The sequence below is a fragment of the Gorilla gorilla genome, chromosome 3 (assembly GCF_029281585.2).
Source record: "Gorilla gorilla gorilla isolate KB3781 chromosome 3, NHGRI_mGorGor1-v2.1_pri, whole genome shotgun sequence".
NCBI lineage: Eukaryota > Metazoa > Chordata > Mammalia > Primates > Hominidae > Gorilla > Gorilla gorilla.
Window position 1 is genome coordinate 91,390,840 of NC_073227.2, and position 15,902 is coordinate 91,406,741.

Consider the following 15,902-nt stretch of genomic DNA (forward strand, 5'->3'; position numbering starts at 1 on the left):
AGGAGGCAGGAAGCCAGTGGGATACAAAGGAAAAAACACCTTTCTGTGTCTGGGAAGTCGCTAGTCTGATCATGCGTATGTACATTACACACACACACACACACACACACACACACACACACACACACACACACACACTATTATGAGAGTCCAAGGGCCCCAAGAGTCTGTTCTGATAGAGAAGTCTAACATAATTCTCTACCACTGTACCTAAAACCAGACCAATCTTTTAAATCAGGGGCCTGGGTTTTAGTGGCTTAGTAGCTCATTTTAAGTTTTCCTTCTCCTTCCAAACAGAGAGGTCTGTGTCCTGTGTTATGCTGATCTATGGGAGAATTCCTGTAGGAGGAAGGGGCTGAAACATTGGCCTAAGGTTATTAAACAGAGCTTTCGTAATAAATATGTTGATACCATTTCTGAAAGATTTGCATATTTCTCTATCACATATTGTTCAATTTTATTAGAGGAAATCATTCTGGTATCCTGTTGGAATTGCTGAATTTTGGGGTATTATCTTAAGCTCCTTGATTTTAATGCTGTGGGAACTGAGACTCAGATTGAATAACTTGCCTTCCTTGACATTAACTGAGATAAGCTCCTGTTTTCAAAAGTTAGAACCCTCTACTGATATTTGACTTTAGGCATGTGTTTTAAAAACGACAGTTGGATATGGTTGAGAGCTCAGTTGCTAAAGCTGTGAAGCAACTTGGGACACACGTTTAACCAAATAAAATTATTTTCCCCAGCTCATGCTGTGCTAACAGCTTCCAAAAACTGTGTTCACCTTCATTCTCTCCTCATAAAAAGGGGCTACAGGTATTTTTAAACCTGGGGTTTGAGGAACAGAATGTTAATTACAAATCTAGATTAGTTGAATGTATTCAAGAATTTGCCAGACTGAATATGAATACTCGTGGAGTGTAAGTGAAACAAAAATGAGGCCTTTGGTGACCTATTGTCTATCGATCTATATCTATCTATCTTTCATCCCAGATTGGTTTTAGAATGAGAAGAAAAAAAGTTGCTTTTTCTCATTTCTTACTCTTACACAATGAAGTGGTTAACAAAATTGATACAGAGTGACAACTTTAATGATCATTCTGTTGCAAACAACTACAAGTCCAAACAAATATCAGCACAAAGAAAATCTGTATTCTGTGTAGCAAAATGTTGGTCAGACTTTCGCCAATGAACCACCTATTTAAAAAGGACTTGATATTGACAAACATCTCTGATCAGTCTTTGACGTTTATAGTAACAAGCTATAACGTTATCTCCTACCACCTTTCTGTTTAGGCCCCAATATGAAATGCCTATGAATGTTATAATTTTGTATAACTCCAGGAGAAACATCCAACAATATTTTTCACCTTTTTTCCTAATAGTGAAAAAATCCAAATATAATAGTTATATTTATGGATTCTGCTCTTTGTTGAACACAGTGCTTTACAGATAACATCTGGTGACAAGCCATCACTCTTCCTATTTTATGTAATGAGGAAACTTAAATACAGAGTCTTTAAGGACCTATTCAGTCACACAAATACTGAGAAAATTCTATGCTAATAATCCTATCTGCAGGTCACATCGGCACCTCACTTTCAATAATCAACGCAGGGCCGATCAACTGCATTATTCTACTACATACAACTTCTTGTTTTAGAATCAAAGAATGTCATGCCTATAAGCGACCAGAAATGCCTGGACTACCTATTCGAAAACTTTCATCTTCATTCTTCTTAGAGACATTATGTCGTCATCACCTGCTGCCACTAGATGGTGCTTGTCATCGAAACAAAGGTCCTTCCTCCTTTCTGTTTTCTTTAGATGCCTATTAGGACCTTGGATGATACGAAAGAAATTTGATTAATAAGCTAAGTACTGGGCTGGTATTCTAAGAAGTCCTTTAGTACAGAGAGTTGTTGATTAAAAAGTAAACAAATCATTATCAGTAAAGCTTACTTACACCATTTTTCTAATTCCATCAGTTTTTCTGCTCATTCTTCTTGTCACCAAGCCGTGTGAACCCCAAGACAAAAAGAACTAATAAATCTTTCTTTGTGCTTATGAGAATCAAGAGATATAGCACAAGTTTTAGGAGAGGTGAACAAAAATCTCAGGATTCATTGTTATCACCCGGAAAAGCAATCAAAAGTGATCACATGCAGAGTTTATAAGAAAAATTAATCAATGACCTTTCAAAGGAAAACACATATATCTCAACTACTGGACACTAATCAATAGGAAAGGAAATAGAACACACTCTTTTAATTGTGGGATAGCAAACATCAAGTAATGAAAATGATAACAGAGGTTGTCAATGCTTTGCCAAAGATTCTTTTTCTCATTAATTTAAGACACATACCAAATCTCACCTCTATAGTACTCTCATTGTCTCCCTGCCTCCCACCCCACAAACCAACTCTATGCTCCTTTTAGGGTAAATTCTTGCCAATCTTTGTACTGAAATGCCTTCAGGAGTTACCTATTTAATTTACGTGAAGGAGAGTTTGATATATTTTGCAGCAGAATGCTTGAAAAATGTGTTTCTTGGACTTTTTCTTTCTTATTCACCAGCACTGAGTGTTCATGGCTGCTTCACGATTATAATGAGAAATTGCCAGCTATGTTGAAATACATAATCCACAGTGTGAAAAACTGCTGAACAGCAGTGGCAAATTTTTAATACAAAATTGACTTCCCTTTGCCTGTTAGCTCACTTTGCGGTTGCTGATTCTTGCTAACTGCCTGCTCAGGGAGTGAAAGTTAATTTTAACATTAGCCTAGAAACAGAATATAATCATTTAGGTGAAAACTTTAAAGCTAAATTTTTGTTTTATCTTTGGTTTTGAGTTTCCCATGAAAAATTCCCAGTGATATATCACTGCACTGGGTTATGTAGAATGTGTGAACATATATGTGAGCCAGATGTGACAACAGACACATGACAGTACATTTTAATTTCAGACATCAGATTGGGGTGTTTCCTTGTGCCTTCTGAGCATTAACTAAGGATTTTCAAGATAGAAACTTTTTAAAAGACACGAGCTCCATACCTGCTTTCCAAGCACTGGTGAGGCACCATGGATCTCTGGATCTCTTCCAGTTTTGAATACTAGAAAGAAAAGCCTCTGTCCTCAAATTATTTCCTCCCTACCCTCATTTTTTTTTCTCTTGGAGGTCCTATAAGCTATAGCTTTGTATTGAAGAAATACTGGGAACCAGGAGCAGTTGGTATGTTAAATTATTTCTCTTGAGCTTTATGCATTTTGGTGGCTACTGTTGAAAACACAGTTTGGTCAGTGATGTCCACATACACATTACATATAATATGTATTACTAGAAAATGATATACACTTGCATGATATACCATGTGGTTGCAATCCATTAAGTGACTACTCTCTAGCAGTACCCAGAACAATAGATGGTGTGTCTGTGCTGACAGTCTGTTCATATCTTAATGGTTTACTTATGATTCAATAGTTTACCGATGGCAATGGTGCTGGATCACTGATATATTATTTGCTTGGCAAAGAGTACTTGAACCTCATTATTAGACTTAGGAACAGAATAAATACAAATAATCACTTTGCTAAGGCTGTTTTCCTAACTCCCAAGGAAGACAGAAAGGCATCAGTGACATAAGTGAAGGACACAGTTGACAACCACGTTATCTTCAGACATCTTTTGTTAAAGGTGAACAATTACTTAATACTGTGTTATGGCAGCACTCTATACGCCCCAAGTTTTATAAAGTAGAGTCAATAGTGATTTGAGCTGGGAAACTCATGCAATTTTAGTTCTGCATGGAAGCACAGGCTCTCCCCACTGGGGAACTCTTTTGAGTAGGACAAAAAGCTGGACCTAGGACCCAGCCCAGGGCGTGAGAGAGAAGGAACCCGGGAGGCAAGAGCGGCCGGTCCGGAGCCGGGTCCTCCGCCAGCTCCGGGCGGGCGCTGCGCACAGAGCCCAAGCCCCCGGCGGAGGCGGCGCGGCTCGAGGCCCCTCCCCGCCGCCGATGCCCGGGCGGCTGACGCCGAGCAGCGGCCCGGAGCGGTGGGGGCCGGGCTGGCGGGCGCGAGCGAGGGCAGGGCAGGGGGCCGGCCGAGGCCACTTACGGCTTTAAATATGGATCGCAGGCTCGCGCTCGCGGCACAGCCTCCGCCGCGGCCGCCTTCCGTGAGCCCCCGCACCCCGGCTTGCTCCCGAGGGGCGGCTGGGCTGGGCTCCACTGCTGCAGTGTTAGTTACTAGCAGGAACATCAGAGATCCCCATAAATATGCAGGAGCTGCAGGAGGCAAAGTAGAGTAGACGCCCGCGCTCTTACACACTCGCTCGCCGCGCACCACACAGGCCGTGTAGACATCTCCCCCGCGCCACCTTTCCCCTTTCCTCGCGGGCCGTTCAGGTTGCAGTCCTGCCTGCTCCGAAGACCCTCCCGCCCCAGCGCCTTTACCCCCCTCTCCCGCGCTCGCCTCTCTCCGGAGCGCGCACCCACCCAGGCGGCAAAGTTGTGACTACTTGGGCGCGGGTGACTGGCGCCCCGCTCGCTCCGCGCCCGGCGCAGACAACTTCCCGCGGCTCGGCCCCGCCGCGTTCCGGGCTCGCGCCTCCAGGGATTCCGCGGCCCCCCAGCCTCCAACCCCGGCGGCGCGCCGGGCAGCGCTTCGGTGGCGGCGGCGGCCGCGGTGGCAGCGAAGGCGGCGGCGGCGGCGGCAGTGGCCGCTGCAGCCCCACACTCCGCCGCCAAACTGGAGGAGCGACGGAAGCCAGACCCCAGGAGGTGAGCGCCTGGCCCCGGCAGCTGCCGGGAGGGTCGATGGGGTCCCTCGCTCCAAGGCGGAGGCGGGCGCGGGCCCGGGGGCCGATTCCGTAGGGCGCGCAGGCGGCCTCAGCGCGCTCCTGGGAGGGAGAGAGAGGTCAATTGCGGGCCGGGCATCCCCTGAGCTGGGCGCGGGCGGTGTGTGGAGGCTGCTTCCGCGGAAAAGTACTTTTTTTTTCCTTCTTAGGGTTTAGAGGAAGAGTTTGGGTGGTCTGCTTCTCCCTCACTGCTAAGTCCCCTGCGCGCAACTGGGCGTCTTTACGAGGACTGCGGGGCCAGTTCTGCGGCGGGCTGGGCTCGGGCTCAGTGACACGTGTGTTGCTGTGAGCCTGGGTGGTCGCCCTGTGACCAGGCACCTGCTTGAGAGGAACACATCCCTAAACCCATCACAGGGGGAGATTTGGGGACTCTCGGTGCTACCGAGGCCGCGGCCCCCACTTCACTGCCAGCTCCAGGACGGAGCATTTACATCTCTCCCTGGCACGCCGAAGGCGGGGGGTGAGTCAGGCAGATTCTCTGCAAGTGGCACACACACATTTATTTGCAATGGATTTGGCTAGGGGAGGCATAGGTTAAACTGGAGTTTCTCTTGGCCAGCGACAGCGGAGCTCTTCCTCAGGTACTGGGCAGCATGTGAGTCTTGGCAAAGAGAGGTGATTTCTTTTTTCTTAAGTGCATTTTACTCAGCCGTTGCCAGTCCGTTAATAAGTCACCAGAGGAAGGCAGGACCTGGGAACTACATCAGCAAACCGCAGCAAGCACCATAAAGACAAAAGTTCTTATAGAACAAAAAGAAAAACTTGAAAGATGGAGGAAGCAGTTCGACCTCTGTTCTGTCACTTTTTTCAGCGCCCTGTAAAATTGTTTTTTCTACCCTTCCTTCCCTCTCAAGGCCCTACCTTCTCAGCATAATTGATCGCAGCAAGCTCTTTCCAACTTGACACTGAAGAGCAGCGACCCCTTTGGCTTACCCTCCCCATTTCTTTTCCTGGTTCGCTTCAGTGCCCTGGAAAGTTGCTCCTAATGAGAAATCAAGAACACTGGGCTGTACTAAACGCTCATAGTCTCAAATCCTGCAACAGTTCCTTTCCTAAGAGATACTGTATTGTACTGTATTTCTCTTTTTTCTTGTATCTTGGGACTTGGAGTAGTAATACTACCTGAATTAAATTAATTAAAGTGTACATTGCTCATTTGGGCTTTTTTTTTTCATTGTGATTTCAGTAGATTCGTCAATGCCATTAGAACAATATTCAGTAGCTTTTTATAGCCAATGTGATGTCTTTTGAAAACGTTTCTGACTACAGCTCTCTTTCTTGTGTCTTTCATATTAGCATGTAAATAATTTACATGGTCATTTTAGTACTTAGACTGAAGATATTAGTATAACTTCATTCAAAGGAAGTGTGCCTGTTTATTTTTCTATAGCTTTTATAGCTGAGAAAAAACTTTTACTTTCATTTTAAAGTTAAAAGTACTGATAGGATTCTGGTCTTTGTGGTAGATCTTGAAATTGAATGATTTGTTTTAACTGTATCCCACACTGTCAAGTAAGATGACAGAGAAACTCTCATATATGTAGTTGGAGACAGGAAAGCAGTACCACTACATTATGAGCTGTTGAGGCAGAGAACATTTGTAGGAGTGGGGGTGACAAGGACAAGATGGGATATTTTGATAGTCCCAGGCATGTTAAAAAAAACTGAAAACTAAGAAACCCCCAACATTTTAAGTGTACTTCAGAATGAGGGTTTTGGTGCCATTTGCTCTTTTGGGGTCATTTCTGGAGACTTAAAAACATACATTAGACACCTTACCCAATGAGATTGACAGAATGTACTCTCAGTTTAGATTAATGTATTTCTTTTAGTTCATGTAGTCAATATTAAATAATTTTAGATGTTTGAATGTTAGTACTATGATTTCAGTCTTCTAAATGATTAAGAGACATTTTGGATTTACAAAAATGTTGTGTGAAAGAAATAAAGGCAATCAGATTTAGAGGAATAATGCGATAGAAATCGGGTAACCTTTGGGACAACTTCCAGTAGGCCCTGATGGTAATCTCATTTTTTGCTGAGTGCTGGCAGGTACAGTTTTGAGGTTCTGATCCCTTGTTCCGATAACAAGAGTGATATCTGGCCATAGCTTACATCTTAAAGGAAAAGACAACACTTAAAGAAATGCACACTACCTGGTGAATCATGTAAATAAACAGGATTCCTTGTCTGCCTCTGTGAGCGCTGTAGACCTCATATGAGGACTGCTATTGTTAAGAGGAGAAGCGTCCTGAGAGACTCTGCTGGACTTAAGTGTGGCGAGATACATATCTGTTTCTTGGAGTTTCTTTGTGTTTATTTAAAATAATATGAATGAAATCTAAAACCAGAGTTGATAGATAAGATTGGGAGTGGAAAGAACAAACTGAGAAGAGGAAAATCTAATGATTAACATTTCTAAGTGTTTTTTTCTTGATTGCTAAATGAAGGAATCAGAATGCATGATTTGATGGGACAAAGGAAGCTATAAGCAGAACATGGATCTCAGTTGATGCTGTTTCCAAGGACAACCTGTGACTTATGAAATTTATGTATTTCTAGGGAGTCATTTAGCAAAATGGATAAAGAACATCCAGGAAGCTAGTAAGACTACAAAACTGGATCTTACTACTTTTACATAATGTAGGAATCTTAGAGGAAAGGAGGAATAAAGTTTTATTTGAGGTCAGCTAAGTTGTATTCCAAATACATTTTGCCTTTCTCCCAATATTTAAACTCTTGATACGTTTGGGTCACAAAAATGGAAAATATGCTGCTGTTCTTCTGACATGAAGATGATCTTTTTATCCTCAGTAGTGCACAGCTTTGGTTATTTTTCCAGCAATAGGGATGGATTCTCCTTTACTCAGTTCTGTCTATGTATGTTTACACACACACACACACACACACACACACACACACACAGACACAACTCATTTGTAGAAGTGGCTGATTTAATTTTGTCGGAAGCCATATTAACTACTTTCATAATACTTCTGTGGCAATGGCTTTTATTGCATTTGGTAGTCTCAGCAGTGCAATGACATTTCTAACAAGACATTGAAAATACAATGAGAGCCAGGTGCAGTGGTCCCAGATACTCTGGAGGCTGAGTTGGGAGGATCACTTAAGCATAGGAGTTCGAGGCTGTCATGTGCTCTAAAATTGTGCCCATAAAATTGCTATTAAATTGCGCCTGTGAATAGCTACTGCGCCTCAGCCTGGGCAGCATAGGGAGATCCTGTCTCTAAAAAATGAACAAGTGTATAAATGCTAATGGCTTTATTTACTTGCTGTGGCAAAGGAGAGATAAAACTTTTTCTTCCAATCTTTCTAATGATGCCAATAATTTTATTCCTTAATGATAATGTCTTACTTGATGCTGAATATAGACGGTTCCAGACTTATTATGTTCCAGTTAAAATTTTTCAGAATTACAATGGTGTGAAAGCATTCACATTCAGTAGGATCTATACTTCGAGTACTGGTAACAACATTCTGTTTTTCACTTTCAGTGAAGTATTCAATTAATTACATGAGCTATCCAATAGTTTATTTGTAAAATAGGTTAGGCTTTGTGTTAGATGATTTTGCCTAGTAGGGGAATGTAAATATTCGGAACACATTTAAGGTAGGTTAGGCTAAGCTATGATGTTTGGTAGGTTAGGTGTATTAGACACATTTTTGACTTGCAATATTTTCAATTTATGATGGGCTTATCAGGACATAACCCACCGTACATTTAGGAGCCTCTGTATTGGAAAAAGATAGTGGTAGAAACAGTAATGTTGAAACTATGTGCCTCTGTAGTTGTTTGTGTAAACCAAAACATCATCTTGTTCTTCTTTCCTGAAAACTAAGTAAATATAAGGGATTGTTATGCTTATTGAGATGAAGAGGAAACTATGACAGAGAACTCTGTATGCTTTTCTTAAACTTAACTACAAATTATTGGTGGAGGTAGGAATGAGTATTTTAATCTTTTGACTGGTGATACATGTTTGTCGAATGACTGTCAATGAATGGGTGAATGTCCTTTTAGTCACAGCAGAAGATACTAAAGCAGATAAACGTTTATCCTGTTTTAAAGTGATGGTTTCCATTTTCTGTTGATAATTCTGCTCAGTAGCAGTGCCCACTTGCCGCAACTTTATTTCAGTTTCTGCAATCCAGGGAGTATTTCATGAGAGAAGAATTTTCAGTTTGGGTGTACCAGTTTTAGCTACCATCTTGAGAGCTAACTTTTGTTTTTCATGTAGAATGAACATAGAAAGAAATTAAGTGAAATTAGGATGTTAAAGGAAATAAATAACCACCAACTGATATTTTGGAGTTTTGTATTTTTACTTTGTGGATAATTGTGTGGAAAAGGTATACTCCTTGACTTGAATTTAACTCGAATTTCTGTATTAGAAACCTTAAGAAAGTTTTAAATAAAACTCCTAGTATGCTTTTTTGGGGATTAAAAAAATCAATATGAATAAAAATACAAAATGAGAAAGGAGTATGTTATGTTTAACACCGCTATAATATTCTATGAGTGACACAACTAGAAAAATCTCTTAATATATTGAAGACGTCTTATTTAAGAAGAAATTGGTGATTTCTTTTTTTAAAGTATATTCACTGATTAATATTCTTCTTAATACTATTTGCAAGTAAGTAAACTTGTGGGATATGGACTTCTATGTTAGTTAATTCTAGCTTTGGCCTGGAGATCTGATATTCACTGATAAGATCTAGTAACAACTTCATCTATTTGGAACTCGTACATTTGTCATGTTCCCCAGCAAAAAAGTCTCTGAGCAGGCAAAATAGAGGGTAAAAAAATAAATACATTAAAAAGAATTCACTTTACTCCTAGGACATCCCTCAGAGTCAGTTTACTTTTAATACACATACTGTTCTATGATTGATTATGAAGTTTTTAATCCCATAGCAAACAGTAAACTACAAAGTAGAAGACGAAAATGGGCTTTATTGGCAAATACATAGAAAACATTGAAAAGTGCCTGAAAACAGCGTGGTAGTAAAGGAAGAGGTAGACAGAAGTAAGAACTAAAGCAAACACAGTGGTTGAGGACTATTTAGATTTGGACTCTTATAGCATCACTTCATTACACCCCCTTCTCCCTCCCCCAGTTTCTCCGCTCTTCCTTATTTTCCCCTCCCCTCTTCCTTCTGTTAAGTTTTTATTGAAATACATATGGTCAGAAAATTGTATGTCATCATACCATCAGTAGACATCTCAGCGATTTACCTAAGTGAACATGTCCATGTAACCAGTGCCAAGATCAAAATATAGACCATTGCTGGCATCCGGAAGTCTCCTCTAACTCCCTCTTCAAGTCATGACTTCCCACCAAGGTAACCGCTCTCCTAATTTCTGAGATAATGGTTACTTTCACCTCTCATTGAACTTTCTGTCAGTTAATTACATGTGTGTATTCTTGTGTGTGACTTCTTTTGCTCAACATTATGTTGTGAGATTCATTCTTGTTTTGTGTGAAGCATCAGTTTATTCTCATTGCTACATAGTGTTCCACTTTATAAGAACGCCACAGTACATTTATCCATTTTGTTCTTGATTTACTAATTTTGTTTGGGTTGTTTCCAGTTTTTGGCCATTATGAATAGTGATGCTATGAGCATTCTTACGTATGTCTTTTGGTGAACATGTCGCCCTGTCTGTCGCCCAGGCTGGAGTGCGGTGGCCGGATCTCGGCTCACTGCAAGCTCCGCCTCCCAGGTTCACGCCATTCTCCTGCCTCAGCCTCCCGAGTAGCTGGGACTACAGGTGCCTGCCACCACGTCCGGCTAATTTTTTGTATTTTTAGTAGAGACGGGGTTTCACCGTGTTATCCAGGATGGTCTCGATCTCCTGACCTCGTGATCCGCCCGCCTTGGCCTCCCAAAGTGCTGAGATTACAGGCGTGAGCCACCGCGCCCGGCCCATGTGGGAATTTCAGTTGTGTGTTTTCCCAGTTTAATTGATGGGACGGTTTTAGTAGATAGTGCCTTCTTTCAGAATTGGTGCTAATTCACATTCCTACCAGCATTGTGTGAGAGTATCATCTACCCCACATCCTTACAAAAGGGGTTTTGTATGTCTTTTTTTAAAACCATTCTATCGGATGTATAGTTGTATCACTTTGTAGTTTTAATTTGCATTTCTCAGAGTACCTTGTCTATCTTTTCCTATGATTATTGTCTACACTTTTTTGTAAAGTACTTGTTCATGTTTTTTGCTCATGAAGTTTTTATCCAGTATCTTTTCCCAAGTAAGGAAGATTTTAATACTTGGGGAGTTCAGTTCTTTTATTTGTTTAGAAGACTCAGCTAACCAGGCAAACTCATTCACCAATGCTTCCATCTGATAAGTAAACTCATGGGATAAAGAGATTACAAACATTTTGAACTTGTGAAGATGATAGTCTGGATCTTCGAAACTTTATCCCTAAAAAAAAAAAAACCCAAACCAAAACAATATTAAATAACTTTAATACAGCACTCAGAAACATGCAGAACTTGTCCTCAATGCTTTACATAAAAGTAGAGCATCTTGTAATGTTGTATTGCCCAATGACCAATGGAGATTTGTATTTGGAAGGTATGAATTGAACATCCAGCTCTCTTACTTATTAGTTGTTTGATTTTGAGAATTTAAAAAACATCTGTGTCTTTTTGCATTATTAAAATAATTATAAAACCTCATTCACAGAGGAGTTATGAGGAACAGATAAAGTGATCTTTATGAAATCTTGTTCAGCACTGTAAATGGCCATACATGTTAGTTATTATTATTGTTATTGTATTCTTCAACATTCCTTATTCTTGAGTTGAATTATGCCAGCACTGAGAACAGTTCCTGGCATATTAATAAATGTTTGTTGGCTGAATGAATGAACACATTTAAGTATCTTTCTTAAACCGTTACTCTGAGTGACTCAAGCTGTGCTTTATATATTTTTTTTCTCTAGGACTTTTACTTTTTATTGCTAAAGCTGAGTTGGAACCAAGGTTCATCAAGCATCATATTGAAAAATTGAGTCTAATAGCCAGCAGTTTGAGATCACCCATTTCTATATAGTTCATATTGAATTTATGCCTCCAAGTAACACACACGACTTGGAGAACCCTTGAAAATGATTACACTGCTCTTCACTCCATGAGTGATCCCCAAAGCTTACACACTGAATATTTTTAGCTTCTATAATTAGAATGGCCACAAATTTCCAGATTTAAAATATTACGGTGGGTTCTCCAGTGCTAATACTTTGGAAACCATGTTTTGTGTAAAATTGAACATTCAAGGATGAAGAATAGCTGAAAACTGGAGCTTTTATAGTACCTTTTCAGCTTAATATAAATAAGGTGTTTCACAGATATGTTGATTATAATATGAAAGCAAACAACATACACCTTATATACATATGTGTAAAGCAACAATTCTTAACCCTTTGATAGGTCTGATTTTCAGCTGTGGCTTGATGTTGTGACTATTCAAAAAGTGGTTTGGAGGCATATCATTTTTATTTTTAAATTAAATAGAATTAAAATGTGTATGATTTTTGTTTTGGGGAATTACATGATCTTCCTTTAAATAATAGTAGGTATCCCTTTGAAAAATCAGGCTTGCAGCAGAAGAAACTTGGATTTCTATATAGAAATCTAGTTAGATTTTCTTACCCAAAGACTGATGTTCTTTTCCTTTTTTCCTGTATTTGAGTTTTTTTTTTTTTTTTTTAAAGAGCTTATGGGGGTCTTGGTTGTTTGCTGCCATCATTTAAGTATAGCTGTTCTGTGGTACTCAGAATACTGAACATGTAACATTTTACTTCAGAATAACATAAGTCAGTCTACATTTTATAAGGACGTTTACATATTAGGTAGTATACCTTGTGTGCTTGACGCAAATGTGGCCAATTTAGGGTGATTTAGTGGAAAATGGAATCATCTGGTATAGTAAACAGCTTTTGTTTTCTGTTACAGACATAATGTTAGGAAAATTGAAATAAATACAAGGGGTAGTTATGGTGAACCCTGTTAAACTACTGTTTTAAAAACAGTGTATTTCAGAAAAGTCTCATCTGTTCTGAGTGATTTCATTCCTTTGAGAAGTTAAACTGGCTCTTTTTAAAACAAATGCATCCAGGCGTGCCTGGTTATTGCTTTATTTAAAGCTGGAAGCAAGGCTCCTTTCGGTTCTTACTTGACACATGGGATTTAAAAAACAAGGGTATGCTACGGATTTAGGGAAGGTTACCTGTTTAACAAAGAGGATTATGACAATGAAACTATCTAAACTGATCTCCCAAGGGAATGGGATTAGCTCTTCCATTTCTTGTGCCCTTCAGCATGGAAATCTGTTGGCCTTATTGAAATATTCCTAATGTCTCTAATACAAACCAGGTTTTTGCACCTTCTACCCCAGAAGGATCAGGAATGAAGTCCTGAAAGTGATATTTGGTGAAATATGTTTTGTTCTGAGTGAGTAATCAGTGGGACCATCAGTTAGGCTGAAAGTTTCATGGGATCTTGAGTGTTGATGGCTGCACTCCTGAAACTCTCTCCTTGAGTACTGTGTGACCACAGCTGCAGTGAGACATCACAGTTGAACTGCTTCACAAATTCCTTCAATTCCTTTGACCTCTGGAGACTCTGTCCTTAGGAATGTGAGATGAGCACTCACGATGTTAGCAGAGAGTAGGGCCTCATGGTAGGGACTTTGCTAAAGTACTGATTACAATTGCTTTGGAAAATGGCTAAGCATTAACGATTAAGCAGAAACACACAGCTCACACATTTGTACTTTCACAGGTTGAGCTCCTTTGCCAGGGAAAAGGGAGAAGGCGGATAGGAAATGTCTCAAAAGATTTAGATAAACTAGATTAGATAATTTCTCTTGAAAAATATATTAAGAAATGAAATAAAAACACCACTCCAAAAGCATCAGAAGAAAATATAGTTCAAACACTTACCTATTTTTATTGCCAAAACCTTAGGCAGTGAATTCTGCAGTTGAATTGATCACTTTATTGTTTTCTGCTTTGCACTGCCCTTTAATTGTTTCGTATGTGTTCATGTTGTCTACACAGTATACTTCCCCATGGTCCTCACAGTGGCCAGAAAATGCTTATTTAATGGAGGGATACTTAGTATTTTTAAAATGTGTACTGGCTGGGTGTGGTGGCTAACGCCTATAATCCCAGCTACTTGGGAGGCTGAGGTAGGAGAATCGCTGGAACCTGGGAGGCAGAGGGTACAGTGAGCCGAGATTGCACCACTGTACTCCAGCCTGGGTGACAGAGCAAGACTCTGTCTCCAGAAAAAAAAAAAAAAAAAAAAAAAAAAAATGCAGACAGACCAGAGATTCCAAATTATCTTATCCAACTTTATTTAAATTGTATTTCTGGCTGGGCACGGTGGCTCACGCATATAATCCCAGCACTTTGGGAGGCCGAGGTGGGTGGATTGTTTGAGGTCAGGAGTTCAAGACCAGTCTGAACAACATGGCGAAACCCCATCTCTACTAAAAATACAAAAATTACCCAGGCATGGTGGTGGGCACCTGTAATCCCAGCTACTTGGGAGGCTAAGATGGGAGAATTGCTTGAACCCGGTAGGTGGGGGTTGCAGTGAGCTGAGGTCGCACCACTGCACTCCAGCCTGGGCGACAGAGCGAGGTTCCGTCTCAAAAAAACAAAAACAAAAACAAAAACTGTATTTCTTCTGGAGATATTCCTCCAATGCAGTAGCTGTGATCATTGCTATTAGGCTTTTTACATACTTTTTGTGAAATTCATTGTAATGAAGTTTGGAACCCATATCTTTGGGGGTGAGTCTTTGTTATGGTTTGTGATATGTTATAGTTTCTTGGAAAAATTAACTTATTTTGATATGACTGTATTTGATCTGTTCTTTGAGTTGGATAAATTTTACTTATTGATTATTTGAGATAAAAAATGAATTGTTAGCACTTTTATAAATAACTTTTTGTTTTTAAACACAGGCTCACTAGAAGTTGCAAAAATACAATGCAGAGAGTTTTTCTGTATGCTTTACTTAGCTTCCCCCAATGAACACCACTTTAAAGATGCCTAAAAAGGCCGTTACCTAATGGGTGCAGCACACCAACATGGCACATGTATACATATGTAACAAACCTGCACGTTGTGCACATGTACCCTAGAACTTAAAGTATAATAATAAAAAAAAGATTTATAAGGAATTGCAATTTTTATACTTGCTCTGAAGAAATATGTATTTATTAATCACTGATTATATGTATAACCACAGATTATAAAAAATAGAATTAGAGACACCTACTAACTCTCTATTTTTGGGGGTTGTGGGTTTCCGTTGGAAAAGGTGCTCATGTGGCAGGCAAGAAGGAAGAGTCATTCATTCACTTATTTATTCATATCTCTGTGAATTTGGTGTTTGCCTCATTCAAATCATTTAAAAAATACTTATCATATTGATTACATTGAACTAAGAGTTTGAAGTCCAAATGTTGTTCCTATAAAATCTTTGGAAAATAGAATGCAAATAAAAGTGAATAAGAGTAGAATTTCTTTATGGTACAGGTATTAGGGCAGCATGATAACACTGGATTTTATGTAAAGGTGAGAGAATATCATTGTTCTATAGATCTCTGTTAGGTGCATGTTACCTTACAATATATGTGAAAGCACAATATATTGAGACGTTTTAGAACAGATGTTTCATTTATTACATATGCATAATATTTCCGGTGAAATCTCAGTGTTTCACTACTCCTTAATATATTGATAAATATTACACTTGAACATGCATTTGAGTTCAATTATCTCTTAATAGGAATATTTAAGTGCTATATTTCTATGTTTGTCCATGTATCTGAACTTTATGCAGTCTTGTCTAGAATATTCCTTTGAGGGTTTGGTCTTGCACCTCAGGGCAGATGTAACTGGGAAGGGTCTAGAGAAACACGCTGCATATCATGAGAATGGAGGAGTTTCTTTAAGAGAACACACAGAAAGTTATTTGAATGCTTATGG

At 39.8% G+C, this 15,902-nt stretch overlaps 1 protein-coding gene across 1 annotated transcript in view; it reads left to right on the forward strand.

Moving 5' to 3' along the window:
• Positions 1-4,163: 4,163 nt before the first annotated feature.
• The window catches only part of SLC4A4 (solute carrier family 4 member 4), a 388,838-nt gene continuing 377,099 nt past the window's right edge, over positions 4,164-15,902 (forward strand). The window contains exon 1 of the mRNA XM_004038792.5: positions 4,164-4,783. The gene's annotated coding sequence lies outside the window, so the exon portion shown is untranslated. The remainder of the gene's footprint in view (positions 4,784-15,902) is intronic.